This window comes from Lonchura striata, chromosome Z, assembly GCF_046129695.1.
Source record: "Lonchura striata isolate bLonStr1 chromosome Z, bLonStr1.mat, whole genome shotgun sequence".
NCBI classification, from domain to species: domain Eukaryota; kingdom Metazoa; phylum Chordata; class Aves; order Passeriformes; family Estrildidae; genus Lonchura; species Lonchura striata.
Window position 1 is genome coordinate 80782883 of NC_134642.1, and position 27143 is coordinate 80810025.

Here is a 27143-nt window from a genome sequence, read left to right on the forward strand (position 1 = left end):
CCTGCATACTGGAATTCCTTTTTTGTTTGGGTTGTTTGGGGGTTTTGTTTGTTTGTTTGTTTGGGGTTTTTATGGGTTTTCTGTTTGTTTTTGTTTTTTGGTTTTTGGTTTTTTTTTAATAATCAAGGAACTTAAAAGAGAAATAAATATTGTCCTCTTTCATTAACTTGATCTTGAAGAATTGGCTTACCAGTGATCTTTGCATCATATTTCAACAGCTAGCAAGTCTTACAATATTTTAAATATTTTAAATAAATATTTTAAATATTTTAAATATTTTAAAAATCCCAAACAAACAAAAACCAGAAAGACTAATTTACAGTCAAACCTGACACAGTCTAACAGTGCATAATAGATACTACTGTTTCACCAACATCCTTTGCAGTTCTTTTTCTCTTAGAACTGGCATCTTTTGTGGAACATAAGAGTGTTTACAAGAGATAAAATGTTCTGCAAACTGAAAAGAAGTCAGCAAAAGTGACTCTAGGGAAGGTAAAATAAGAATACCTAATTGTATTTAAACATGCAGATGTATTTTTGCATAAAACTGTGCTGCCTCTTAATTCTTCTTATAAAAAATACATGGGCATTTGATGTATGTTAATACAAGAAAATAATTCTTATTCCAGAGGTTATTTGTTTTGAGTAAACATTAGCCAGAAGGTATTTCTGAGGCCAATCATGAAAGCAGAATTTTTAAACACTTACAGGTTGTTATTTCTAATACGAAAATCCACAGCTAGTAATTTTTACTAGGAGAATACGTATAAAGAATACAATCTCCATGTCTAAGAGTTGGTCAAGCACAATTCTTTGCTCATTCATATGCTGAGTGCAGACTGCGACTCAGTATTTAGCAGGGCTGCAGCAGGCAGTGCATGCCTGACCACACTCTCCTATTTTTTCACCCTTCTAATAGCATTGGAGAGTCAAAAAAGCAATGAAAAGAGAAGGGCATGTATTAAGGAATTTGTTATGCAGGATGCACTCAGGCTTCACACCATTTAGCCATACAGATGAGCCCTAACCCAACAGTTACCTCTGTGCACTGCTGTATTTACAGGATTGCAAACTGAGAGCAGAATTGAGCCGAGGAATCTTTTTTCAGAATCATGGGGCTTTTTGTCTGTAGGAAGGCAAGCTGATGCTGTTAAGAGGTAGAAACTGTTAAGAGATCTGGGTTCTTAAGTAAAGATGTGACTCTTTCAAATTAGTTATGAACTCTCATTTTTCCTTGTTGATACCAAAGATGATAAGAGGAATGCTCATCTTATTCTGCTGACGTGTTTAATTTTCCCTAACTGTGATGTGCTTTGAGGTGGCAGTACTGAATGTCACAGGAACAGCTATGAGGAACTAGCATTTTGTACTTTGATTGAAGATACATAGTCAGATACCTGAACTGAAAAACTGAAAAAAAAATTAAAAGTAACCTTAGAACAGATCAATTGTTCTGCTCCAGTGTAATCTCTCAGTGCAGAATTATGCTGAAGTTAGCTTTGTAAAAGGCTTGGTGGAGGTCGCTTAAGAGCTATTTTTCAGCTAGCTACATCAGACATTGAGTGTTTATTTTCTATTTATTTAATTGCCCATTTCAACTGAGGAGTAGTAGCTTATTCTTCTTCCAAGTACTCTCCTTCTGACCTAATGATGTTTCCGAAGCAGCAGCCTTCAGTACCGAGGCCTGTGTCAGGCCCAAGTGGATTTGGTTAAGTTTCTAGCTCGTGTCTTCAGCGTGGAGTCCAAGGACAGCAGGAAAAGCAGGGCAAGCAACACTTTACCGAGTGAGGAGGCTGAGGCCCGAGATGACCCTCGCCACAGCTCCGTTTCATGCCATGCCATGAAAGCAGGTAATTCATGACGGGACAGGGAGCAGGGCCGCGTTCTGCCCGCAGCCACACGCGCAGCGCGCTCCTCGGGCAGCCGTGCCCCCCGAGCGGCGGCACAAGCGCCAATTTCCTCCCGCCGGGGCCGGCTCGGCTGCGGGCGGCTCCAGCCGGCCCCGCCCCGCCCCGGCGGCGCCCTCGGGCCGAGCGGCTGCGGCCCCGGGTCCGGGCGGTGTCGGGGCCGTGCGGGGCCGCGCGGGGCCGTGTCGGGGCCATGTCGCGACACGGGCGGGTCCCGCGGCGGCAGCCCGGCGGGGCTGCGGGGGACGGGGCTGCCGCCGCCGCGGTGCGCGCCCGGGCCGAGCCCCTCGGGGCCGCCGGCGTGGACGAGGTGGTGGCAATAGCGGCGCAGCTGGCCCTGGAGCGGTTCCGGAGCGGGGACGAGGCGGGTGCGCGGCACGGCCCGGCCCGGGGGCAGCTGCGGGTGTGGGGAGGGCGCTGGCAGCGGGTCAGGGAGGGGATCCTGCCCCTCTGCCCGGCCCTGGTGAGGCACGGCTGGGGTGCTGTGTCCATCTCTGGGCTCCCCAGCACGGAGACAGGGAGCTGATAGAGCGGGTCCGGCAGAGACCACTGAGATGAGAGGTCTCTCATCAGGAGAGCTGTGGGAGTTGGTCCTGTTTGGCCCAGAGGAGACTGAGAGGGGATCTCACTAATGCATATGAATATCTCCAAGATGAGTCCCAGGAAGGCGGTGCAGGCTTTTTGGTGACAGGACAAGGAGCAATGGCCATAAATTCAAAGAGAAGAAGTTCCACCTGAACATGAGGGAGAGCTTCTTTCCTTTGAGAGTGGCAGAGCACTGAAACTGCTGCCCAGGGAAAGCATTGAATTTCCCCCTCTGGAAACATCCCAAACCCTAGATGTGTTCCTCTGTCACCTGCTCCAGGTGACCCTGCAGGGGGGTTGCACTGGGTGGTCTCCCTTCCAATCCTAACAATTCTGTGGTTCTGTAACATTGAGTTGTCAAGATTACTGCCTGTTGCATTGTTACTGTCTTTTCATTATTATTTATCATTCTAGAGATGGAATTTCCTTCTAGTTTCACTAGTACTGAAAGAGCATTTGTTCACCGGCTCTGTCAGTCTCTTGGACTGGTATCTAAAAGCAAAGGGTGAGTCGGGGTACAGTTTTCAGTTCTTTGGTGCAGATGATAGAATTTCAAGACTAATGATAACCTGATTGATGTTTTCAACATCCTCAACTGTGTTGCAAGGAATAGTATTAGAAAAAAAAGTGTAAAAGTAGCTACAGAAATGAGCATCTTTGTTCATTGCTGTATGCATGCTTGGAAAAGCTTGTGACATGCATTTTGGGACAGCTTGATTTTATACTTTGTGGATTTAATGGCTCCATTAAAAAAGGTTCTCACTGTGATTTCTGTTTTTTTTCCAAAGATTTTGCTTAGCATCTCATACCCTGACAGATAAAAGTTAACCTAGAGTAGGTTCCTTTTTCCTAAAATAAGTTTCCCCTCCCCCCGACAGAAAAGGAGCCAATCGATACCTGACTGTAAGGAAGAAGGATGTGTCAGAGGCACACGCAGTCATGACTTGTGACTTGGCTCTCTGTACGAAACACGCCGTCCGGAGCCTAATTCAGCGCTTTCCCGTCACAAATAAGGAACGCGCGGAGCTCCTGCCAAGGAGAGAGCGAGGAAGTGCCTGTGCTGTTGAATCTGTTACGTTCAGCATGTGTTCTGATTTGGACTTGTCCATCAACACCACTCGAAACCACCTGCAACCCAGTGACAAAACAAACCTCTTCCTGCTCTGTCCCCTCTGGTGTCCTAACAGACACCTTCAAACAAATGCATTAATTTTCCTTACTTTTAAGGTCTTTTATAACTGGTGCTGTGAGGAACTTGGGAAGTCATATCATGCACATTGAGATGTCCACCTTGTGTTGTGTTAATTTAGAATCTTTGAGCCAGTCCAGCCAAATCTTTTTGGAAGCACATTTTGAAATGTGGCTTCACAGAAGTAACTATGAGGTGGGGTTGAAGAGTCAGTGTTACTGTGATGCCATAAGAATGCCTATATTAGAAAATGAGGTTGTCTGTTCTGCTTATAGAAATAAATGTCCTTGATAAATCAAAAATTTCAGTTTTTACTTCTTCATCTCTACAAAATAGATTTGGTCCTTAAGAGACTACTGTCCAGACTTCTTGATTTCTTGAATATGGAAGAGTTCACGGAAAGACAAACTTCGGTTGAAATGTTGGGTTTTTTTTTTAAAAGCAAGGTTTTCATCTAGATTATTGCTTTAGCAGCTACAAGTGGAAGAGTTGCACTGTGTTTCTGTGTGCAGAGATGGGTGTAGTGAACAGAAAACATTTGTACCAGTATGCCTTGTTTAATTGCATGGTTTTGATACGTGGTGTCTCTTCTTGACGTGCTTTCTTTGCTGTTATTTCCAATTGTTTTAGTTGTTTAATAGGATTGTTATATGAACCAGAGGGAAGCTGTAATAAAAGTACTGAAATGCAATGTCTTAGGAATGTAAGGGATAAGTTAATGAACAGTCTAATATTTGCCTTTCTCTGCATCTCAAGAATGTATTTTTAGTTCTCCTGATCTCTTAGTCTGTTTGTCTTGGTACAACAGAGCTTGAAATTTAGAATATGAATCTGTTAATGGCATTACATATGTATAACTGAGTTTACAGCAAACTTTTCATTCTGCCAGAGAATAATTCTCAAGGAATTACAGAGTAGCACTTGCAATGATGGATGTGAAGTAGCTCCCTCAGAAGATGTGCCTGTTTTTTGGCTACTTATGCACTGCTTTCTAACACATCGCACTGCTGCGTGGGGGCCAGGGCTCTTGATACAGCATGCTTGCATTGGTATGATTTCAGGCAAACGTGTGGAATAGCTTAAAGGTTTAACTCTGTCAGTGTGTATTTCTAGGGGGAACTGCAGGTGTGAAATGTGGGCGCAGATACAAAGGCCACCAAAATACGCCAGGCTGATAGTCTCTGGTTTAGTTTGTTTCTCCTTTTGCTCTTTGTAGGCTTTTTTGACTTGGAGCAATGCTCTGGAAGAGTCTGGTTTTCTTCAAAATACCTATGAAAGTAATAACTGTTTTGAAAAATATCTATTGCAAGCACTGCAGGACATGCTATAAATATGACATCTAAATGTGTGATGGGTTTGTCACTTTACCCACAGGGATGCATAAAAAGCCAGCAATGTTAATTTTTAAGTACAATTTTTGAGCAGTGTTTTTGTGACCTTCCTCTGTGTCTGCATAAATGACCTTTTAACTTGTCTTCACAGAAAAGAAAGAAGTAAACAAGACAAGTGGTCGACTTAATGATGGTATCCCCCAGGTCCCAGGGAAAAGAGGGGAATCAGAGTTTGATTCCTTCAGGCAGTCACTACCAGTTCTTGAAAAACAGGAAGAAATTGTCCAAACCATAAAGGACAATAAAATTGTTTTGATTATAGGAGAGACTGGATCAGGAAAAACGACGCAGGTATGTTGCTTCAATGAAATAAAAACTATAACAGTATTTATTCTAAACTAATGCCAGTTGTGTAACATTTGTGATATGGGGTACTTTGATGCTGTTTCAAGGCTTTCCTTTTCCTGTGTGATTGAAAATGTTGTTCCAATTTATTTTCTTGCTTTTGAAACACTAAGCCTCTAGATAGGTACTAGAAACAAAAATGATTCCTTACAATTTTCTGGTAGATACCATTTTTTCATTAAAATAATACAAAATATTGAAGGGAAAGTAGCTGTGATGTTTGTATAACCCTTTTTCTTCTAAGGCTAGTTCTGTTCTTAGTATCCAGAGTAATCTATTTTTTGTGTTAAAATGTGAGATTATCTGCAGGGCTTTGGTTTTTTTTTTTAGATTTCTCTGAAGCAGGAGGGAGGCACTGTAAGGTTTTTCTTTAAAAAAAACCTAAATAGGTTATAATTAGAAATTTACTTTCTGCTGATTCAGATATGCTTGCTATGATAATTGTAATGAAAAGTCTTTTGCAATGTGCAATATTGATATGCAGTTAATGGTTTCCCTGTGCTAACAAAGCTGTGACTTTCTCAAAAAGCAAATTTGAACCACTTCTTTACAGATCCCTCAATTTATCCTTGATGACTGCTACAAGAATGGAACTCCCTGTCGTGTGTTTTGTACTCAGCCAAGACGTTTAGCAGCTGTTGCAGTGGCTGAAAGAGTGGCAGCAGAAAGAAGAGAGAAGATTGGCCAGACAATTGGTTACCAGATCCGGTTAGAGAGCAGGTACCAATGATATTTCTAAGTGTCGGTTGATCTTGTGTTGGTCTTGTGAATCTTGTGTACATTGAAACTGCAGTATGTTTGTGTTGCAGCCTCACAGGTGGGATACGTTACTGCAGGTAAGGAATACGTAAGAGTGAAAAGGATGGCTTTCTTCCTGTGTTTTGCAGTTTCATGTAGAAGGCTGTCTTACAGAACTGAATCTCAGGTATTTTCTGTTGATTTCTTCTGCATGGAAATCCTTGTCTGATTTTCAGATCAAGTCTACACTTTCTTCTTTTTTTCCCCGTCCTCTCTGCTTTTAACATGTGTGGATTCAAAAGGTCTGCAAGCTTTGAAGGTAGGTGTGAAAACCAGCATGCTGTAACAAATGTTATGTAGTGAGAGTTGATAGGAGCCATAAAAGGGAAAACAGAAAAATTGGAATGTGACTGATGAAGCTGAGCATTATTTATCAGTCTAGCCTGGATTAAATGTATTCTTCTTCAGCTGCTGTGTTTAAAACATGAAGTGATGTAAAAGTAGAGGTTTCAGTATCACTTGATGAATTTGTCTGTAAAGCAGAGCATGAATGGATTGTTTGGGGTTTTTACATCTTTGCACCGTGTAGCGAAATGACATTTCAGGGAAAGGCCAGCAGTTGAGATATGAGTGACCAGAAGATGGCTAAAGGTTGTGTTGCTTGAGTGAACAAAGATAACACATAGCTGGTGAAAATGAATGCACTTGAACAATGAAGCCACAATAAGAATTCAAATATGTGTATGAAAGCTCACAAGGATATTAAGAGATTAGAAGAGCTGGTGAAGATGTGTCACAAATAAGCCGAATGATTAATATATGGAAGTACTATGCTGGCAGAAGAAGAGCAAAGTCAGGTGAAAATGGTAGAATTACTGGGAGCAGTGCAGAAAATCCAGCTTGAGAAAAATCAATAAAATTCTCCAGGGAAACACTGAAAGGGGGAGATAACAATATTTTGAGCTGTGGACAAAAGAAATTTGGAGTGGAGATGTTGAGAGGTGTTTCTAGTAAGACAGAAACATAATTTTTAAGGTTTTCTCAACTGTCTTCCAGAGAAAAGCTGTAGAGTACAGTACAGAGGAACTTTTCAGCTCTTTTAGGATGGCAGTAGCAGAGGGAGTAGTGAGAATTGCTGTTTTTATTGGGACAGCTAACTGTGCCCCAGGTATGGAATTGTAACATTTCAGTATTTTCACCTCCTGAAAAACCAGAGGATCAAGCAGATGCCTCTGTGATTTAGTCAGCTGTAATGAGTTGTGTCTTCAAGGCAAGGCTTTGGGAGCTGTGGGGAGGCTTCTGTGAGGACGTGCCAGAAGCCTCTCCCGTGTGTGACAGAGCCAGTGCCAGCCAAGACAGACCTGCCTCTGGCCAAGGCTGAGCCTATCTGCGATGGTGATAGTGCCTCTGGGACACTGGGGAATGGGGGAGGAAAACCTGCACAACAGAGGCAGCGGTTCAGGAAGAGCGGTGAAAGCATGTGAGAGAAGCAGCTCTGCACACAGGAAGGTCAGTGCAGGAGGGGAGGAGATTCTCCAGGTGCCAGAGCAGCCCATGGTGCAGCCCATGGTGAGGCAGCTGTGGCCCAGCAGGCCGTGGAGGTCCGCGGTGCAGCAGGGGTCCTCCTGTGAAGGATTCTGTGTTGGAGCAGGTAGATGCTTGAAGGAGACTGTGATCCTCTGGGAAGTCTGTGCTGAAACAGGCTCCTGGCAGAAGCTGCGGCCCCGGGGAGGGAGCCACACAGAAGCAGGTTTGCTGTCAGGATTGTGACCCTGTGGGGTCCCACACTGGAGCAAACTGTTCCTGAAGCACTGCACCCTGTGGAAAAGGACCTGTGCTGCAGCAGTTCCTGGAGAACTGCAGCCCATGGGAAGGACCCATATTGGAGAAGCTCGTGGAGAGCCCACTTTCCCGTGGGAGAGAACCACATTCTCCTTATCTTTCTCTGGGGCCTGGGAGTCTTTTTGTTATGTTTCTTCTCCCTTGCCCGTGGAGAGGACAGATAGAGTGGCTTGGGTAGGCACCTGGTGTCCAGACAGGCTCATCCCACCACGTGTAGACAAGTACAAAGGCTATATCCAAGCACAGGCTGAGGAATTGGAACCTGGTTTTCCACATGGAATTTTCTAGTAAAATGAATGACGTGCAGGGTTTCTTCACAGTTTTCTTTTATTTCCTTAGTTATTAATATTGAATCTTATTCTTTCAATTAATACGTTGTCCAGAGTTTTGAGGCGCAAGCACTACAAATTGTTAGGAAATGTCTGGGAAAAGGCATAGTTTAAAAACAAGTGGTGTGCATGAATCTTTTGAGGAGAGAACTGTAATTTCTCTTCTGGTCAGCAGCTGCTTTAATTTTTGATCCATGGAAAGCTTTAAATGGTGCAAACCCCTGAGTTGTCTCTGTGATGTGATCCATAGGGTTTCTCCAAAGACGCTGGTAACATTCTGCACTAATGACATGCTCCTTGGCACGCTGATGGCAGGAGACAGCACTCTCTCCACCGTGACCCATGTTATTGTGGTGAGCATCCTGTGGTCTTTCATGTGGGGTGGAGCAATATGTATTGCTTTGGAAAATGAGGTCCTCATTTGTTTTACTGAAATTTGCTGAGCACTTTAGGTGTTTTTGTTTGGTAGAATCTGAATCAACTTCAAAGACTTTCTGAGTCCTCAGAGTAGAATGCATGTTTCGTGCAGTTTGGTGTTTTTCTGTGTGTTTGCGTTTTTCCTGTAAAAATATCTTATTTTCATGCCAATGGTTAAGTGTGGAATCAGGAGGAGTGGAGAGGGACAGAAGTGTAAATATTTCTGAACTTCCATGGTCAGCAGAAAATCCTTAGGGAGGCTTACCTTGATGTGGTTCAATGTGATTGTGTCAGATTTTCTCTTACCATTTGTTTTAGCAATACAGGTTTTCAGTCCATTTGTTTGCCCAGAGTTTTCTAGATAATGTGGAGTCTAATTGCTAGCAAACTATTCAGATTGTTCATTTGTGATTATGTCAATATTCCTATGATGGAACTGAATAAGTAAAGGGAACTAGAATGTTTTTGGCAAGACTTAAGTACTGAAGATGAAAAGGTAAGTTTAGGTGCCTGCCTGTTTATCAGAGTTAAAAAAGCATGAGAATGATTTATACATTCTTGATGTCAGCCTACAAACTTTGTATTTTGAGTCCTTGTTTCCTTCATTCATAATATAAATCAAAACAGAAGAATGAAAAAGATGATTAATCAGTTATGTACCTTAACTTATAGGCTTTGTGTATGACTTGTCTAAGCAATTTGTCTGTTTTTCTGATTATGTGGTGTCATACATTTTTTTAAATGCTTATCAGTGGTGAAGTGAGAATTTATTAAAATAAGATTTGTAGTTTGTGGTGTTTTCTTGAAATTTGGCTTCAAATACAAAACCAGAGAGGTTTCAGATACTCACTTTAGCCTCTAAAGTTAAGGTGCTTACAGCTTCAGCATTGCAATGCACTCAGCGCTGACAAAAACTTTTTGAGGCATTTTTGTTTCTTTATGGATAGTTTTTTTAAAAAAAACCTATTACTTAAACTAGACTCACACATTTTAAGGCCTCTGTAATGTGCCACCAAAACATGTATTTTTTTTAGAGAAGTTTGTTTTTGTCAGAAGTTGTGAATCTGTGATGGTTTTTTATCTCTTTTTTTCCCCTTTTGTTACAGGATGAAGTACATGAGAGGGATAGGTTCAGCGACTTCTTGCTAATAAAACTGAGAGATGTGCTGCAAAACCAGAATAATTTAAAACTAATTCTCTCTAGTGCTGCTCTAGATGCAAATCTCTTTATTAGGTATTTTGGAAGCTGCCCAGTAATACATAGTAAGTCTTGATCTTAACTCTTAAGTCTGAGTATACCTGCCCTGAGACTCACAGATCTTACTAAACTGTAGCAAATTATTCTGAGTAAAGGCACATGATTAATACACTGAGAATTCCAGGAATCCTTGTTCTTTCTGTATGCAGGTTTCTTGTTTCTTGACTGTTTGCACCTCATTCAAAGTGAAGTGTTTGAGTCACTGGGAGTTCTGTAAATGCAGGTACATCCTGCCCCCCTCCACTCTTAATTGAAGAAGTAGGAAGAGGTTATTGAAGTTCTGTCTTCATGCTGATACAGGACTTAGGAGCTACATGAGTGTGATATATAGCAGTGCATTCCAGTAGGATCTTACTCTTCAGGCTTTGTGAAGGTTGTCACTGGTTACTGGATAAAACACAGATAACTGTACCAGTTCAGTTCAGAAATACAGGCTTAGGCAGATTGGGTTTCACATGAAAAAAGAATCACATGATTCTCTGATTTAAGGAAAATGAGTAGTTGTTCATCTAGGTAAATATTCAGAAAAGACATCCAGTTTTGCTTAGTTTGTTTGCAGACTCAGTTACCTGCAGTTAGACTACATTCAAATGCAAAGAAAAGTTACCATTATTTGCTGGTTTAATTTCATTTGACTGATCTTTAGTAAAGCCAAAATGTAAATGCGTGGGAGATTGCGGGTTTTTGTGGGTTTGCGGTTTTTGCCCCACCCTCCTGGCTTGCAGGTTTTCTGCATGGGTGACCTCCTCTGGCACCTTGCAATCCTCTTACTTTTTCAACAGTAATGTCCAACTTTAATGTGTTTTGAAAAGTAGCTTTTAAGAGAAATGCTTTATCTGACAATCAGGTAGACTCTCTGCATGTCAGCCTTTTTAAAAAAAATCTCAATGGTTTTAGGAAATGGGATTGCTTACTGGTTTATTTTAGCAAATGTTTGTGAGGAGGAAACCTTTTTTTCCTTCCTTTTTTTGCAGATGGAATTGTTTAGTTCTCAGTTTTGAATTTCTGCCCAGTTGAATAAGGTTTGCAGCTTGTTGGAGACAGGAATCTGGAAATTACACGTGATTTCATGTTCTTTGAATTTTTTTTGCAAGGGAGTGCCTCAGTTATGATTGTTGTATGACTTTCCAGTTTAGTCTTTTTGCAGCTTCCTGTTCTTTCAGATCGGTCAATTTGTGTTGGAAAATCTGCTGGCAATATCTCCCAATCTCTCCAGTTTACCACAGTGTTTGTGCTGGTTATGTAACAGGCCAATAACAATTCAAAAGATATTTTTTCCCCGTTTTTTTTTGTTGTTGTTGTTTTGGGGTTTTTTTTTGGGTTTTTTTTTTTTTTTGGTTAATTTAAGAATTAAAAGAAGTGGCTTTGTCTGTTAATTTAATATACAAGGTTTGAGTCTCCTTCAGCAATACGGCTGACAAAATCCTGACCACAGAAACCACATTTTGTGGCTGTGGATCGCTGTAGTACACAGAGTTTGTGATCAGTGTTGGAAGGCTTCCTCTGTGACCAGCTTCTAAAAGTATGTGAATTGTGGATTGTTCTTTCTGAAGGAAAATCCTGAGTGTTCCTGAGTCAGGTTAAGGAACAAGAAATCAAAATGTAGAGATTTTAATCTTCATGCAAAAAGCATCCTGCAATGTCGACAGATAAGGTCTAGAAAACAGTCCTGTTGAAAAAGAGATCAGGATAAATTATCAGAAGGTAAAGGCCGCTGGGATGTCTCATCTGTCAAGAAGTATTCAGTAAAGAAAGCTCAGCTTTGCTGAATTAGTAGAGGACATGGAGATAAGGCTGCCTTCTCACATGATTCTCATGAAAAGAAAGGAGTTCAGTACAAAGATTTACTGTCTCTGTGTGGAACCTTGCAAAAAGCTGTATTAATTGCTTATTATTTAATTACATTTTTAATCCAGATGGGAGACTTACATGGCAAGCTCTTGTTTGTAAGCCTAAACAAAAACAACTGTTTTCTTTTTCTCGTTTAAAAAAAAAATTGTAGTTAATAATTGTCAATCTTACGAACATCTCCTGCTGGAGCACTTCATAAAATTGAAGAGGTTGAGGAGAAACAAGGTGGCATTTGATTTTGGAAATGTTTTGTTTTGTACAGTTTCGAGAAAAATAAACTCCAGTGAAGGTAGTTTTTTAAAAAATTAATTCTGTAAGTGAAGCTGGTGAATATATGATCTTTTACGGATTTTTTCTATTTTAGTCCAAGGGAGACCTTTTGAAGTTAAAGAGATGTTTCTGGAGGACATTTTACGAAGCACTGGGTATACAAACAAAGAGATGGTGAAGTACAAAGAAAAGAAGCAGCAAGGTCAGCGGACTTGTTAATTCTAAGGGTTGGCAATGAGAATCATTGATTGAACAAACAATTAACAGGATTATTTTCTGTTGAAATTCCAGAGTCAGGAGATTAAATGAGTGTGATTTAGATGACAGCAAGTATCTTTAAGCTGTCAATATTTACATTATGGAAATAGTTTATGCAATTAAAGAAAAAAGATCACTTTGATTCAGTGGTTGCATTCTGTTTTCACTCAGTTGATGAATGTCATCTTTTTTCTAATTATTATGCTGTAGAGTTATATATAACTGGGGGCTCTGCCCACATGAATGCTAAAGAAGCATAGGATGCTCTGTACCTTTGGGTGCAAATTAAAGTGCAGCTATTAAAGCAGGCATGATTTTGTACATCTTGCACTAAATGGACAAGGTATTCCCTTCAGTAACATTTTTCACTGCTTTCTTCAGGCATGGATGTATTTTTTTAAGTGTTAACACTCTTGAGCTAAACATCATTTGTTTTAAGTTGATTAAGTAGATACTGCTTCAGAAGTTTTCCTGGCAACTGAAAGTAATGATCCCAGTGATTATTTAAAGGAAAAGTAAAAAATGCAAACCCCAAAGCTATAACATTCAATATCCAGTCCTAACTGGGTATTGATCACAGTGCTCATCTCTGATCACTGGGGTCAGAAAAGTTCAGTTAGGACACTGGTGTTTGCTGATGTTTCTTCCACTAGTGTAGAAAAGTAAGTTGTTACATGCAGGGACTGTATCACTTGTCTTCAGAATTCCATTTGTGGAAAAAGATCTGGCCTGAGATTGTGTGGAAGGTGATTACTTAAGGAAGATACTTTGAATGCAGTAGTTTGGAATAATGGAGGTTTGGGGGGTTAAACACCAAAGTGTTGGGTTTTACCTCGTTTTTATAGCCCTGGTGCAGTGCACTTTGGGTACCCTTAAACATGTCATTTCTGTTGGACTGGTAGTAGCATTCTAGACTAAAAAAAGATGTTGAATGGGTAAAACTTGGTAAAACCTGCTGTGACTAACTTTTTTAGTAGAAAACAATGGATAATAAATATGACTCTAAAACTTTCTTGGGGAATACTTCACATTCTAGAAGAGAAACAGAAGAACACTCTTGCTGAGTGGTGTTCAGCTCAAGATAACACTAACAAAGGGACATCTCGGAGACAAAAATCGGTTCCAAGGACAAATGAGGAGTACAAACGGTTGGATGATGGCGGTGACACAGTATTTAATCAACTGGTAAGTTTTTTCTTTAGTCGGAAGAGATGTTACAGGTGTTTATATTTGTGTTGTATTACTAGCCATTTAAAATCTGTTTTCTAAAGTTCTGTCGAATCTTTCAGGACATTAACGTATTTTAAAGATTACTTGATGAGGATGAACGGCTCTAGCTGAAGTGTGCTCTTCAGTTCGGGTGGTTGCACACAGCTTTTCCTCAGATCAAATGGCTCGACTGCCATTGTGTTCGTACTTGCGTATGACAAAATCAATGCATGAACTGATACCTGAGTGCTGGGTTCTGTGGCTGCTGGGAAAAATAACCATTGCAATTCTTTGTGGGTAATGTATGAGAATAAAGACAACTCTTGGAAAAGATGAAGCTTTCAATATTGTTTTTTGTCTTCAGACTGAAAAAGATGTGAATTGCCTTGAACCGTGGATAGTAAAAGAAATGGATTCCTGTCTTTCTGACATCTGGTTGCATAAAGATATTGATTCGTTTGCTCAGCTGTTAAATCTTATTTTAACTGAAAATGTCAGTGGTAAGTTTCATGTGTTATTGCATAAGAAAAGAGCAACCTCAGATGTACTTAGATTTTTATGGCTACTTTTATCTCCAGTTTCAAATGGTGTTACCTTTGCATTCTGATGCTGACTGAAAAAATGATAGGGCTAGCAGAAATAATGAGTTGTTTAGTTAGTTGTTGTTTTGAAGTATTGACAGAAGTGTGTTTCTAAAACAGTGTAGAATTCATATGAACTAACTTCAGAGATAAAGTGAGGAAACAAATTCTCTTTGGGCTGGAATTTGAAAGCAGTATTTGTACTATATTTAGATGAAAAAATAAAATTTCTACTGGGTTTGCTGGATTTTTTTTTTTTTTTATTTCTCAGTTGATTATAGGCACAGTGAAACTGGTGCGACTGCTCTGATGATTTCTTCAGGGAGAGGCTTTTTGAGTCAAGTAGAACAGTTGATCAGCATGGGAGCAAGTATCCACTGCAAATCATCTAATGGCTGGTAAAAACAGAGAAACCAAAAGATAGATTTATTTGTCAATATAGGAGAGAGGAAGAAAATTCTTTAACATCTAAATTAATTTGCTAGCTTATCACACTGCTGTAAGAACTATAGATTTTGACAGCCTCAACAATTTCTAACTCCTGATAATCACATTGTTTTCTGTAAATTCTAAATTGAATTCTTAATTACATGGTCTTGATTGTGAGCTATAAACTTTGTTTCAGTAGGTCTTGTTTAAGATACTGGTTAGTAGAACAACTGTAATCTACTGAATTGAACCAAAATATTTGGCAATTCCTATTTTCATGTAGTTACACATATCAGAAGATCTTTCTGTTATGTTTCTAAATATATTGTAGCATGTAAAAATATTTGTGGATCTGTAGAAACTCAGGTTTTGTGGTCATGGAGTATGTCTTCATATAAACAGGGAAGTACAGTAAATAATTGTAGTATGGAATGATAAGAATTAGGATTCCAGGGGTCTGATATTTGGTACTAACATTTGAATAACTTGGGGAAGAAATGCAATTTAAAGTTAAAAGGGTGAACTGCATAGTGAGGACAGCTTCTGAAAGACATGAAATAGCCAGATGTTATGCCTGGGGTGTGACTTTTTGAGATGACTTCAAGGATACTGCAAACAGGCAGGTCTGATCTCTGCACCATTTTTAAAGGAATGGCACCTTCTTCCTCCTCACTTCCTTGAGCATGTTTGCTCCTGTGTAAAACTGACATTCTATTGTGGTAAAGAACTGTAGTCACCTAAAAGTCAGCTGTTAACACCTATTCAAGCACTTTCAAATGGGAAGTTGCAGATCCAGCAATAACAGTACTGATGTCAATACAGAAATGGGTACAAAAGTCTGATGTCAATTGCCTCTCCTGATGTGCTCTTCATATGCATCTTTTGAAGTGAAAAGTCTAATAAAAATACTTGTGCAACTATTTCAGGATGGCTGTGGACTGGGCTAGGCACTTTGGACAGACAGAGGTTGTTCATCTGTTGGAATCCTACAGGTAAGCTGTAACTGTTTTGCAGAATGAGTTGTATATGATATACATAGAGTTGTGATGGGAAATTTGAGATTTGTGTTCTTCTAATCAGAACAGGTTTTAGCTTTTCATGCTCTAAAATCTGGACTTAATAGCAATACCTTTTTTTAAGAATAGGAGTATTTCAAAAAATAAACAGCAAAAAAGTTTGTACTCAATAGCATATTGTTTATGCTTGCACAACTTGCTAATTCTATACTATGTACCATTTTCTTTTCACATGCTTATTTTGGAAACAAATCTGTAATGTGTTTTTATCTATATTTTTTATATGCAATAGGCATATTAAAGAAAATTTGCAGAAGTAATGTGTACACTAGGCCATTCAAGAATGATTTTCTGATTAACTTACAGTTATCATACTTGTGGTAGTGTTTTGTAAAGATTATCTCTACTATAATTTCTTTTAGTGTAGTTTCTGCTAGTGGGAAATTTTTGGAGAAGACGTATCTCTCAAATATTTTTACTTGAACAGATAAACGAGAAGTATCTTTATACTTTGCTTATGGTTGTGTTTCAATGAAGTTGAAGAAAACTAAAGTTAACACTAATAAATAAAGCGGCATCCTTCATTGGGTTAACATTGGAATCAGTAAACAGTAATAGTATGGTGATTCCCTTCTGGTACACTTAAACATCAGAATTCAAGACCAACAGTCATGTTGGTCTCGGTCTAAGTTTGAGTTGATGGCTCAATGCAAACCCGAAGGGGCAGCCTTGATTCTGGTGTATTTTCCTGTTACAGCGCTTCATTTGGATTTGGAAACATGGATGAAAGTTCCAGTTCCCTGGTCCAAAAAAGTGCTAGTGACCTTAGTGCAGAGGACAGAGAGCTACTGACAGCTTACCATCACAGTTTTGATGATGAAAAAGTGGATCTGGATCTGATAATGCACTTACTTCACAGCATCTGTCATAGTTCTGATGCAGGTAGGTAAATACCTAACCAGTGGTTGTGGATTTGACTTCTGATAATCATGCTCTTTTTTCAGCAATCCACAGATGTTAAAACCTTCTGAGTGCTATTCGACATGTATTTGAATTTTCTGTTTAACTTTGCAAACCCACTTCCTTTTTTAGGAGCAATTTTAATATTTCTTCCTGGGCATGATGAGATAGTGAGCCTGAGGGACCGCATTGTTTTGGATGACAAGAGATTTTCTGATAATGCTCACAGGTAAAACCTTTAGTTACTGTGGCTTTTCATTGCTTCTTTTAAGGATCCTTAAAATGTTCCTTTTGTCTTGCATTAGATACCAAGTTTTCGTGCTTCATTCAAGTATGCAGACTTTGGACCAGAAGAAAGTGCTTGAAAGTCCACCTTTTGGCATCCGCAAAATTGCAAGTATTAGAGGACTTTTTCCAATGCCACAATGACCTATTTTGCCATTGCTTTTGCAGTTATTATAGTTTTGGTGGTTTTGGGTTTTTTCTTTGCAGATTCTTTCTACTAATATTGCAGAAACCAGCATAACAGTCAATGATGTGGTGTTTGTCATTGACTCAGGCAAGGTGAAAGAGGTAGGACTGCCTTAAATTTTCCTAGTGTGATTCTAAAACACACAGTGTATAAATTTTGGAGAACTTTTTTTTTTTTTAATTACTTTACAGTAAAGTGAGAAAAAGCTTTTACTAGCTGAGAGCTAGTGCCTGTCAGGCAACAGTCCTTTCTGAAAGGCTTCAACATGAATTTGTTTTAAGACAAATACTGTAAGCTATCCGTCTAAAAAACCTTGAAAATCTTGAATTTCAAAACTTGTGGAGCATTAAGATACTAGAAAGGAGATACCCTCATTAATTCACTTGAAATTGAGAAGGTACCTTTGTCTCAGAAGCTGCTGTATATATTACTATTTCATACTTTTTAGAAAACTCCTGTTGGTAATCTAACTAACTAGTAACTTGTATTTCATGTACCCTATTGAGTTTTCAGTTTGTATTCCTTTCTTTGTTTTTCTAGAAGTCTTTTGATGCACTGAGTTGTGCTACAGTGCTAAAAATGGGGTGGATTTCAAAAGCCAGTGCTATCCAGAGAAAAGGCAGGTAATAAATGCCTCATAGTGGTTCCCATTTTGCAGATATGCACAGTCCTTTATGTTTAGAATAAACCACACAACATAGTAATTGTTTCTGGCCTATTCCGGTGTTGTGTTGCATAGAGGCCAACACTGGTTCTCTGCAGACGAGTAGGCGTCAGCATGTATTTCCTTGGAATAATCTCCCAAGTTGTAGAAAAGTGATGCTCAGGCATTTCCCAAAGGTCTGGGTTGTTTTCCCCCCATTAATTTGTTCTCCTTCCTCTTTCTCCCACGTAGCACCCGCAGTCACAATGTTTTCACATCATGTCTATGGGCAGAGGACTGCCTATTTCACTTTCTCCAAGCTATCCATGACTTAACAGGCCATGATTATATTCTTCCCAGCACTGTGGGGGAGGGCTCAGAAGTTTATGTAGCAACAAATGCCTGTTTAATCAATCATATTGGCATTAAGCTGCATGTATGCACATAGATGTATATGACTGAGAGAATTTGCTCATTCCTCCCTCATTCACTCACAAGTTACTTCATCTTTATTCTACCTTTTACTCCAAGGATAACTTCTGTTTAGGGGATGTGAGGGGAAGCAAGAAAGTTTGCAACTGGTTCCTTACAACAAAGGATGATTGAGATTTGGACTGGTCTTAGGTTAGCAAAAAACCCACAGCACTTTACATTAGAAAAGCCTTGTTTTTCTTTCTCCAGATTTCTCAGTGTTGGGTTAAAATTACAGTAAAAAATTGCCACACTCTCAAAAATAATTAATGATTAGGAAATTCTCATGTTGCATGTGACCTAACAACACTTTCTTCATGGTAGTGCCTCTTCTTTTCCATTCTGAGTTTCTGTGTCTGTTTGTTGGCTTTTGGTTTTGTTTTTAGAAAGAAATCCTCATTTTCACAACTTCCCATATTTTATTTTCAAGGGCTGGGCGCTGTCAGCCTGGGGTCTGCTTTCATCTCTTCAGCAGGCTCTGATTTCAGAATATGTTGGAATTTCAATCTCCAGAACTTCTAAGACTGCCGCTTCAGGTGCATGTTCAGTTAGAAACTATAACTTTAAAAAATACAATGTCCTCAAACCATACTACTAATTGCAACAAATCATGTGTTTGGCGGCTGCTTCCAAATCTTGGTAATCTTTTTTTGTTCTGCCTTTTACCTTGCAGAAGATCTGTTTGTACACAAAAATTCTGGCTCCAATTAATTGTCCAATTGTAGACTTTCTTATGAAAGCTCCTGATCCTCCGCCTGCTGTAACTGTGAGAAATGCTGTGCATATGCTTAAGGTCAGAAAAGGAATAAGTTTAGATGGTAATTGTGTTTGATCCCAAATTTGTGGTGTAGCAGTTTACTGACTTCAGTTTGTACTGAAGCTGTTTTTAATTACTTAAGGATGTTTTGAAGTTTTGCTTGTTGTCTGTTTTCATTTTGTGTGTGGGGATGTGTTTTTCCATGTCAAGGGAAGAGAGTGCTTCAAAGTCTTGTCTCTGTTAATAGTCTGACTTGCTTCTTCAGTGTTTGGAAACAAGTCTAGTTAAAGTCCATTATTCACATCCTTTTTGCTTTCACTGTAAATTGATTTTGTCCACTGTACCCATCCTCCTCTCCTTTATTTGTTTGTTTGTTTGTTTATGAACAGACCATAGATGCCCTGGACCCTTGGGAAGATCTCACTGAGCTTGGTTATCAGCTGACTGAATTACCTGTAGAGCCACACCTCGGTAAAATGGTGTTGTATGCTGTAGTTCTGAAGTGCCTGGATCCTGTTCTGACCATTGCCTGTGCTCTTGCCTGCCAAGACCCTTTTGTGCTGCCCACGCTGGCCTCCCAAAAGCGTGCAGCCGTGCTGTGCAGGAAGCGTTTTGCTGCCGGGACATTCAGTGACCACATGGCCCTGCTCAGGGCTTTCCAGGTAGTCTTTCATTTCAGAGAGTACTAATCACAGCACATCACCCAAGCAAAATGCAGATGTACCAGTTGGATGTAGAGTGGCGGACTGTGATTAAGTCCTCAGAGAAGACTTTCTTTTTGCCTAGTGCCTTTCCTGTGTACTGGACTCATAAATTTGTGAGGGAACCCTTTTTGTAGTATGTTTTGTTTCAAACCCTAGAAAATTTTGAATGTTTCAACAATGTGCCTCTTTGCATCCTACTACACTGAACTTTGAATCATGATCTTAATGTAATGATCTTTATTTATTGTTTTAATTTGACATAATCATCACTGGAGTGAGCACATAAAGAGAATCTAATTGTTGAACAGAAAAAATAATCTGGTTTGATACATTAACTTTTAGAGTGGGTTTTGCATTCATTTTATTGACATAAATGTAATCTTTAAAAAAACACCTGCAGTTTTTAGTTTAAGTCCTTCAAATTAATAGGCAAATGTAAAAACATTTTCAGGCATGGCAGAAGGCACGCAGTGACGGCTGGGAGAGAGCCTTCTGTGAAAAGAACTTCCTGTCCCGAGCCACAATGGAAATCATTGCAGGAATGAGAACACAGGTGCTTGGCCAGCTTAGAGCCTCAGGTAGAGAAGTTGGAAACAATTTTAACGTTGTTTTAAAGTCAAGCATATAGAAATTGTAACAAAAATCATGTTCACTGGTGTAATTTTCCTTAATTTGAAATACACTGTCATGCACACATTCATGCAGGGTATGGTGCAGATGAGGAATTGTGGCTGATCAAACTGAAAGCACCTTCATCTCCACATGCCACTGCGTTTCATGTTTTAATGAATTATTCCCATAGGAAATGTCTTTATATTGTAGAAAATAGTGGTATTCTGTGTCAGTATGAAACCCCTTATCAGGAAGGATTTCAGCGTAATGGTTTCTTCTTGGTGCTGTTAAGGTTGGCAGTGGTGAAAAATGCAACAAAGAAGTCATTTATTTCACCTTTTGTTTCTGACTCCTTTTGAGAGCCAAACACAAGGTAACATGGCACTGTTTTGTCTCTTTCATTTGTCAGGTTTTGTGAGAGCCAGAGGAGGAGCTGATATTAGAGATGTTAATACTAACTCTGAGAACTGGGCTGTAATTAAAGGTGCCTTAGTGGCTGGGATGTATCCCAATCTTGTGCATGTAGACAGAGACAGCCTGGTGTTGACGGAACCAAAAGAGAAGAAAGTGCGATTTCATCCTACCTCTGTTCTTGGTCAGTCTCAATATAAAAAGGTAAAGACACTTTGAATTCATAGTTCAAAAAAAAGGGCACTAAAGTCTGTCACGTGTTTTAGAAATGTCTTTTCCTGTTTGTCAGTACTTCAAAAGCAGTATAGGCATTTAACACTACAGCTTTAGAAAATACTGTTCTACCCAGCTGATAGAATTGGAGTTGATTCATTTTTCTGTCGTTTCAGTTAGTCCTTTCTCTAGATGGAAAAGGCAAAAAGGCAAAAAAACTGCCCTGCTATAAAATTGTTTTAAAGATATAATGATCCCTATTCTTAAAAGCAAGTTTTTCTCTGAAACTCATTTTTAACATTTCTTTTTAAAACAACATATTTTGTTTTACCATGGTAGGATAATTGATGAATCTGGTTGAATTCTCACACTTTTTTATGTGCATGTGCGGCTTTCGGGGGGTTCTCGCTGCTGTCCCCCGTCCCTCCCCGGCCCCCCGGGACCCTCCGGCTAGCTGTCCCCTCTCGGGGCCGGGGTTTTCCGCGGTCCCGCTGCCCTGGGCTCACCAGGCAGGGCTGGGTTAGCACGGTCCGAGCGGCAGCGTTGCCTCAGTCGCCGCTAGGATTCGAGATAAAGAGACCAAGAGAGACCAATGGTATGCTTGTCCAGAGAGGTTGTATTGCCTGAACGGTTGCAGGGACCAAAAGCCCCGGGCTATTGCCCAGATACAGTTTTATACAGCAGAATTAAGAGTTAAGGTCTAAACAATAGAGACAGTTTTCATCTTAGGCACATCAGAACCGCCCCAGGGGCCAGGTCCAATGGGAACTGCTCAGGGGTGGGGAGAAAGGGGGTTTAGAGAGGAATGCTGAAGCAGGACTTTCCTGAAACAATGGAGCATACATAAATGTATCTTTTCCCTCAGTTTCTCATTTCCAGGGCCTTTCTAAAACAATGGGGCATACATAAATGTATCTTTTTCCTCTGTTTACCATTCCCAAGGCCTTTCTAAAACCTTCCTCCACACTACCATGCCAGCATGATAGCAACATGCATATATATTTTTATATGTATATAATTGTACATGTATTTAATTCTCAAAATACAGAATCATAGAATGGTTTGTGTTGGAAGGGACCTTAAAGCTTATCTCATTCCAGCCCCTGCCATGGGCAGGGACACCTTCCACTAGTCCAGGTTGCTCAGAGCTCCACCCAGCCTGGCCTTGGGCACTGCCAGGTTGAGGCACCCACAGTGTCTCCGGATAAAATGAGAAATACGTTCAAATTTACATTAATTACAGGTAGAGGGTACAATAGCCTGGTTTTACCTGCTCTTCCACAGATTGCCCCAGCAAATGGACAAGCTGCAGCCATCCAGGCCCTCCCCACAGACTGGCTTATATATGATGAAATGACGAGAGCTCACAAGACAGCAAACATCAGGTGCTGCTCTGTTGTGACACCTGTCACCGTGGCCCTCTTCTGTGGACCAGCCAGACTGCAAAGTAATGCCTTGCAGGCATCTTCATCCTTTCAAGGTACACTGGAGTCTGGATTTGGGATGTTTCCATTGGTATACATCAGCGTGTGACATGCAGAGCTTATTTTTCAGTAATATTTAATACATATATTGGCTGATTCTGGAAACAGCGCTGTTATAATTCCTGTAGCTATTCAGGAAGAGTTTGTTGGTTCTGTAACAAATCTCTCCATTTTGGGATTCCTTACCTATTCAAGTCCATAAATTACACAGTCGTAGGGTCTCAGAAACTGCAGTATAGTTTGTAAGGAAAGAATGCAGCCACAATATCTAATGAGAACTGTAGTATTGGTACTGAGAAGTGTAGTATGCATGTTCTCTTTCTGCAGACTACTTTATTTGAATCATTGAACCAGATTATTCAAACAGAATAATTTAGAAACAATCAGTATGGCAAACAAGTCATGTTGCTTCTAGCTAACACATACATTTTCAAGATATGTTCTACTGATAATTTTTAATTTCAGTTAACTGTACTATTAACTGTAAGTAATAGAGAATATATTTACATTTCCTTCTTTTTTTCTCATTTAAATTGAGTCCTGTTGGAATGGAAGCAAAAATAACTGCTTCTAGTTGTCATAGTTTGAATCAAACTAAAAGTCCAACTTATTTCTAAAGCTTTCCTGTCTTGCTTTTAAACTGTGAACCTTAGAGTAGTACTCATGCTGACTGAATTGCACTTAAGAAAAATAAAGAATCCTAATTAATAGCCATACATATTTTTTTTTCTTACTGGGTCTTTAAATCTGCTGTTTTACTAGGAAATAGAGGCATGTGTGATTTTGCCAACAGCTTTAGGCAAAAGTTGTATAGTGGCCTGTGAAAACTGGTGAAGGTACATGAGTTGGGTCACATCATATCAATCCATGTTTTTACATAGTAGGACCTTCAGCAGGTCTGGCTACTTGATTGCTGCTATCTGGAGCAAAGACTTTGCAGTGTATTTGCAGAAAAGAAGAGGTAGTTTTACAAATGTTTACATTTAAAGTCAATTTTAGAAGGAAAAATATTGCTGGTAATATAGTAGTATGCGGGTTTTTGTATAGAAATAATAGTAGAAAAAATATGGAAATTCTGATGAACCTTTTGTCTTTAATTCAGGGGGAGGGGTATCTAATGATAGCAGCGACAGTGAGATGGAGGACAGGACGTCTGCTGATCTGGCACTGCTGAAGCTGGATGAATGGCTCCATCTTAAACTGGACCCTGAAGTAAGAAATTACTCCTGGGTTTGCTTCATGTAGAGGAATTGTAAAAAGATGTGAAAAGGTTTTTGTAACATTTGAGTAGCCAAGAATTTTCTCCAAGAATGTCATGGTCCATTTAGGTCTCTCGAACTAGGTACTCTGTGATTTAACCTTTACTTCACAAGCTCATTAAGAATTAAACGGCTTCAATCCCCTTTGGCACAGAGTTGTCTGTTGCATGAATTTGTGTATTCAAAATCCAAGTTGCAGTGTTTGATCATCTGTCACCCATACCTTTCTCTTCTTTTACCTGTCAGAAGAAAGAAAGAGAATAGTCACCTAAGTCAACAGTGAGAGTGCTCATCCCTCTTCCTCCATATTGGTGTGGGTGTCCTGTCTCTCACAAAAGGGAGCAGGAAAGCCTCAGCAATCCAGATGCTGTTGGGTCTGTTTCAAAAACTTTCTGGGTAATATGATGTTTTATATCTGAGCTTGGCAGTTTTGTCCCTTTCCACAAGTCAGCAGATTCTGAAGAGACTGGCAGACAAAAAATGATGGGTGCAAGGGACAGCAAGCTGCAGGTGACAGTGACAGCATAAGGGCCCTTCTGCTCCTTCTGGCCTCCTGTCCTGCCTGCATGGTGCTCCATCAGGCCATAGCACAAGCTGGGATAAGCTAAAATCTGGACAGGAGCTGAGAGAACAGTCACATTGGCATATTGTGTTCTTCTTTCTCTGAGAGGATAACCAAAATCAGATCAAAAAAGGAGCACTTGAAGCTGAAGTTGCTGAGAGAAAGTTGCTGTCAGATTTTGGAAGGATACATTTCAAATCCTCTTTGAAATAGAAGTCTTTATGTCATTGAGGAGCTGTGGCTGCAGTTTATGGGTCATGAAACACACAACTTTACCAACTCTAATAATAATACTCTCTCTCCTAGTCATGTCCAGAAGAGTGATTTTTAAAAATTTATCGTAATGGAAGCGTTTCTGGTAGCAGAATTAGACAATAGTCTTCTGAATTTAGTCATCACATTTGACCAGGTGTCGATGTAAGAAAAATATCACTTAGAGCTCTTTTCCATCAACTATACTGAAGAGTGCATGAGTAGAGACTGATTTGAGAGGAAGGGCATAAAGCATGAAAGGATTGAGTTTTCTTGAAAGATAAGAAGGAAAAAAAAAGTCTGTGGAATTACAATACAAAGCTAAGTTTAGTACAGAGCTAAATGAAATGTTTCCAAAATGACCTTGTACCCAAGGAAAAGAAAGCAAATTAACATCATAGTTTAAATATGGATTATTCCCCTTCCCCAAGACCTTAGTCTTGCCTTCAATTCTGGGCTCTGTTTATATTGGAATGCCAGGTGTTGCTTGATAGGGAAAAGACAGGGTTCTCTTACCTGTGTGATCTAATTTTCATCAGTATTTAACAGAATTGGAATTCATTGCAGGCTGCTGGTATGCTGCTGCAGCTCAGGCAGAAGTGGCACAGCTTGTTTCTGCGTCGTATGCGAGCTCCTTCTAAGCTGTGGTCTCAGGTTGATGAAACAACTGTAAGAGCAATTACAGCTGTTCTGAGTGCTGAAGAACAGTCTGCAGGTCTGCAGCAGCCTTCAGGAATTGGCCAGAGACCAAGGCCTGTGACTTGTGAAGAACTTCCTTTGGCATCTACATGGAAGTCAACCAGCAGCAGAAAAAGCTCAACAGAAACAGAATTGTCTGACTCCTCTCATGCTGAAAAGTAAGATGCTGAGGTCTTCTGCTTACTGTAGGTTGCAGTTTATGTATACAAGTATCACTTAAGTTTCTGCTAGTAATAGGTGAAAACAGTGGAAGTACATTTGGAAGGTGTTATACTGTTGTATGCTGCATTGTAATCCCAAAGAGAAGTATTTCATACCTGGGGCTGCTGTTTGAGAGAGCAGTCAGGAATATTGTCCATGAATTGTGATGTTTGAGAAGTAGCAGAAGAAGTTTAACAGTAGCATTAAAAAGCAATGAATGGTCAGTATGAGTTTTTAGTTAGGTTTAATAGATGTTGTAGTTGCTGTAATACATGTGGTCATGCTGTAGGTGGACAGGTCGATGTAAATTGTTCAGTGACTGCTTGTGAAACTCAAGGTATGTCCTTTGTAGGGTTTCAGTGAAATCTTCTTCTCCTGCACTCCACCAGCCAAAGAAGTACAAAGAAAAAGACATTTTGCTCTCCGGACAATCCTCAGATGACAGATCAACTCAGTCCTCAGTAAAACCTGCAGAAAGCAGTAGCTATTCCAGCCCCTGTGCTACTCCTTCTTCTCCAGTGTCTGGAAAGGTAGAGTTCTCTAACATACTACCCTGCTCTTCCAAAATAATAGAATTTCTTGCTGATATCATTCTGCAGTTAGGTATTTTACTGATAAATTAGGAATCTAACGTAGCTTTTCATTTGTAACACTGCATAATACTTCCTTCTGGAATTTAAAAATCTAGACTAAATATCCTTGTTTCACTAGTTTAATACAGCAAAAATAATTTATGGACTGCTGAGGTAAAGCTATCCAAAGTAGAAAAAATGAGATTTAAAAAAAATCCCAAACTTGTTCTAATAAACGTGTAAGTTTTTTTCAACTAAATGAGTATATTATATACATACTTCTGAAGTTTTTGGATTCTGCCTTTTTCTGCATTCATAATAGATTTTCAGTATCAATACTGATTCTGTCTTACCTGCCTTACTAGGACTGATTTTTGTGATGGTTATTTTAACAAAGCACACATTTTTAATGAGATTACTGTGACAGTTGTCCCTATATACTTGAATAGTAGACTGCAGTAACACAAAGGAGATCATTCAGAGGAAACTTCATGGACTCATTGGAGGATGTAGTAATTCCTCTTGAATCTTTCAGCTTTTAAATTAAGACAGCGTAAAAGGAAGAAAACATGTTTCCCGAATATAGAAATGCGAGTAGTGTGCTGTAGGCTACACTCTAGGATGATGAATTTTGGTGTCATCTCAAGGTCTGTCAGATTTTAACCAATTCTAATTAATCACTAGGCTTTTTAATCCTATTCTGCTTCCTGCCCCCTATTCTTGTTTCCTGCCCCTCATGGATGAATTACTGTGGAAGGGGCTAACAGCAGGCCTGTTAGCTAAAGGAGCAAAAAGAAGCTGAGAGGCAAGAAGCTGATCAAGAGCTCTCTCCAAGGCTGCTACCAAGGAGGCTGAGAGAAGAACTGGAGAAAGATAAGGAGAGAACTGCAGCTGGATAAAGCATTTTCAGAAAGTTAACTAAAGTCACTGTTACTGTTCACCAGTGGTGTTATGTTGATTTTTTGTGGCCAACAGTTGGGGTAGAAGAAGTATAAACAATTAGAAAGTTTATAAAAGGTCATGTTCGATAATAAAGAGTTGCCATCTGAGACCGCCTGTGGTCTGTGCTTTGTGTGGCGACCGCCTCACGATGCAGTGTATATACCAGTGACAGCTGGTGCCCACCGCGTGGAGCAGCAGCCTGAGCAGCGTGGTCGGTCTGGAGCCACGCGGGGTCCCAGCGACTGGCAGCCCTGACCCGCTGGGGAGTGGCGGGGGAGGCGGCGCTGGTGCAGCTGAGAGTGGCGGGTGGAAGC

General features: G+C 39.9%; 1 pseudogene; it reads left to right on the forward strand.

The window, feature by feature from the left end:
- The first annotated feature begins 2100 nt into the window (after positions 1–2100).
- Positions 2101–26929, forward strand: LOC144248308 (3'-5' RNA helicase YTHDC2-like; annotated as a pseudogene).
- Positions 26930–27143: the final 214 nt, after the last annotated feature.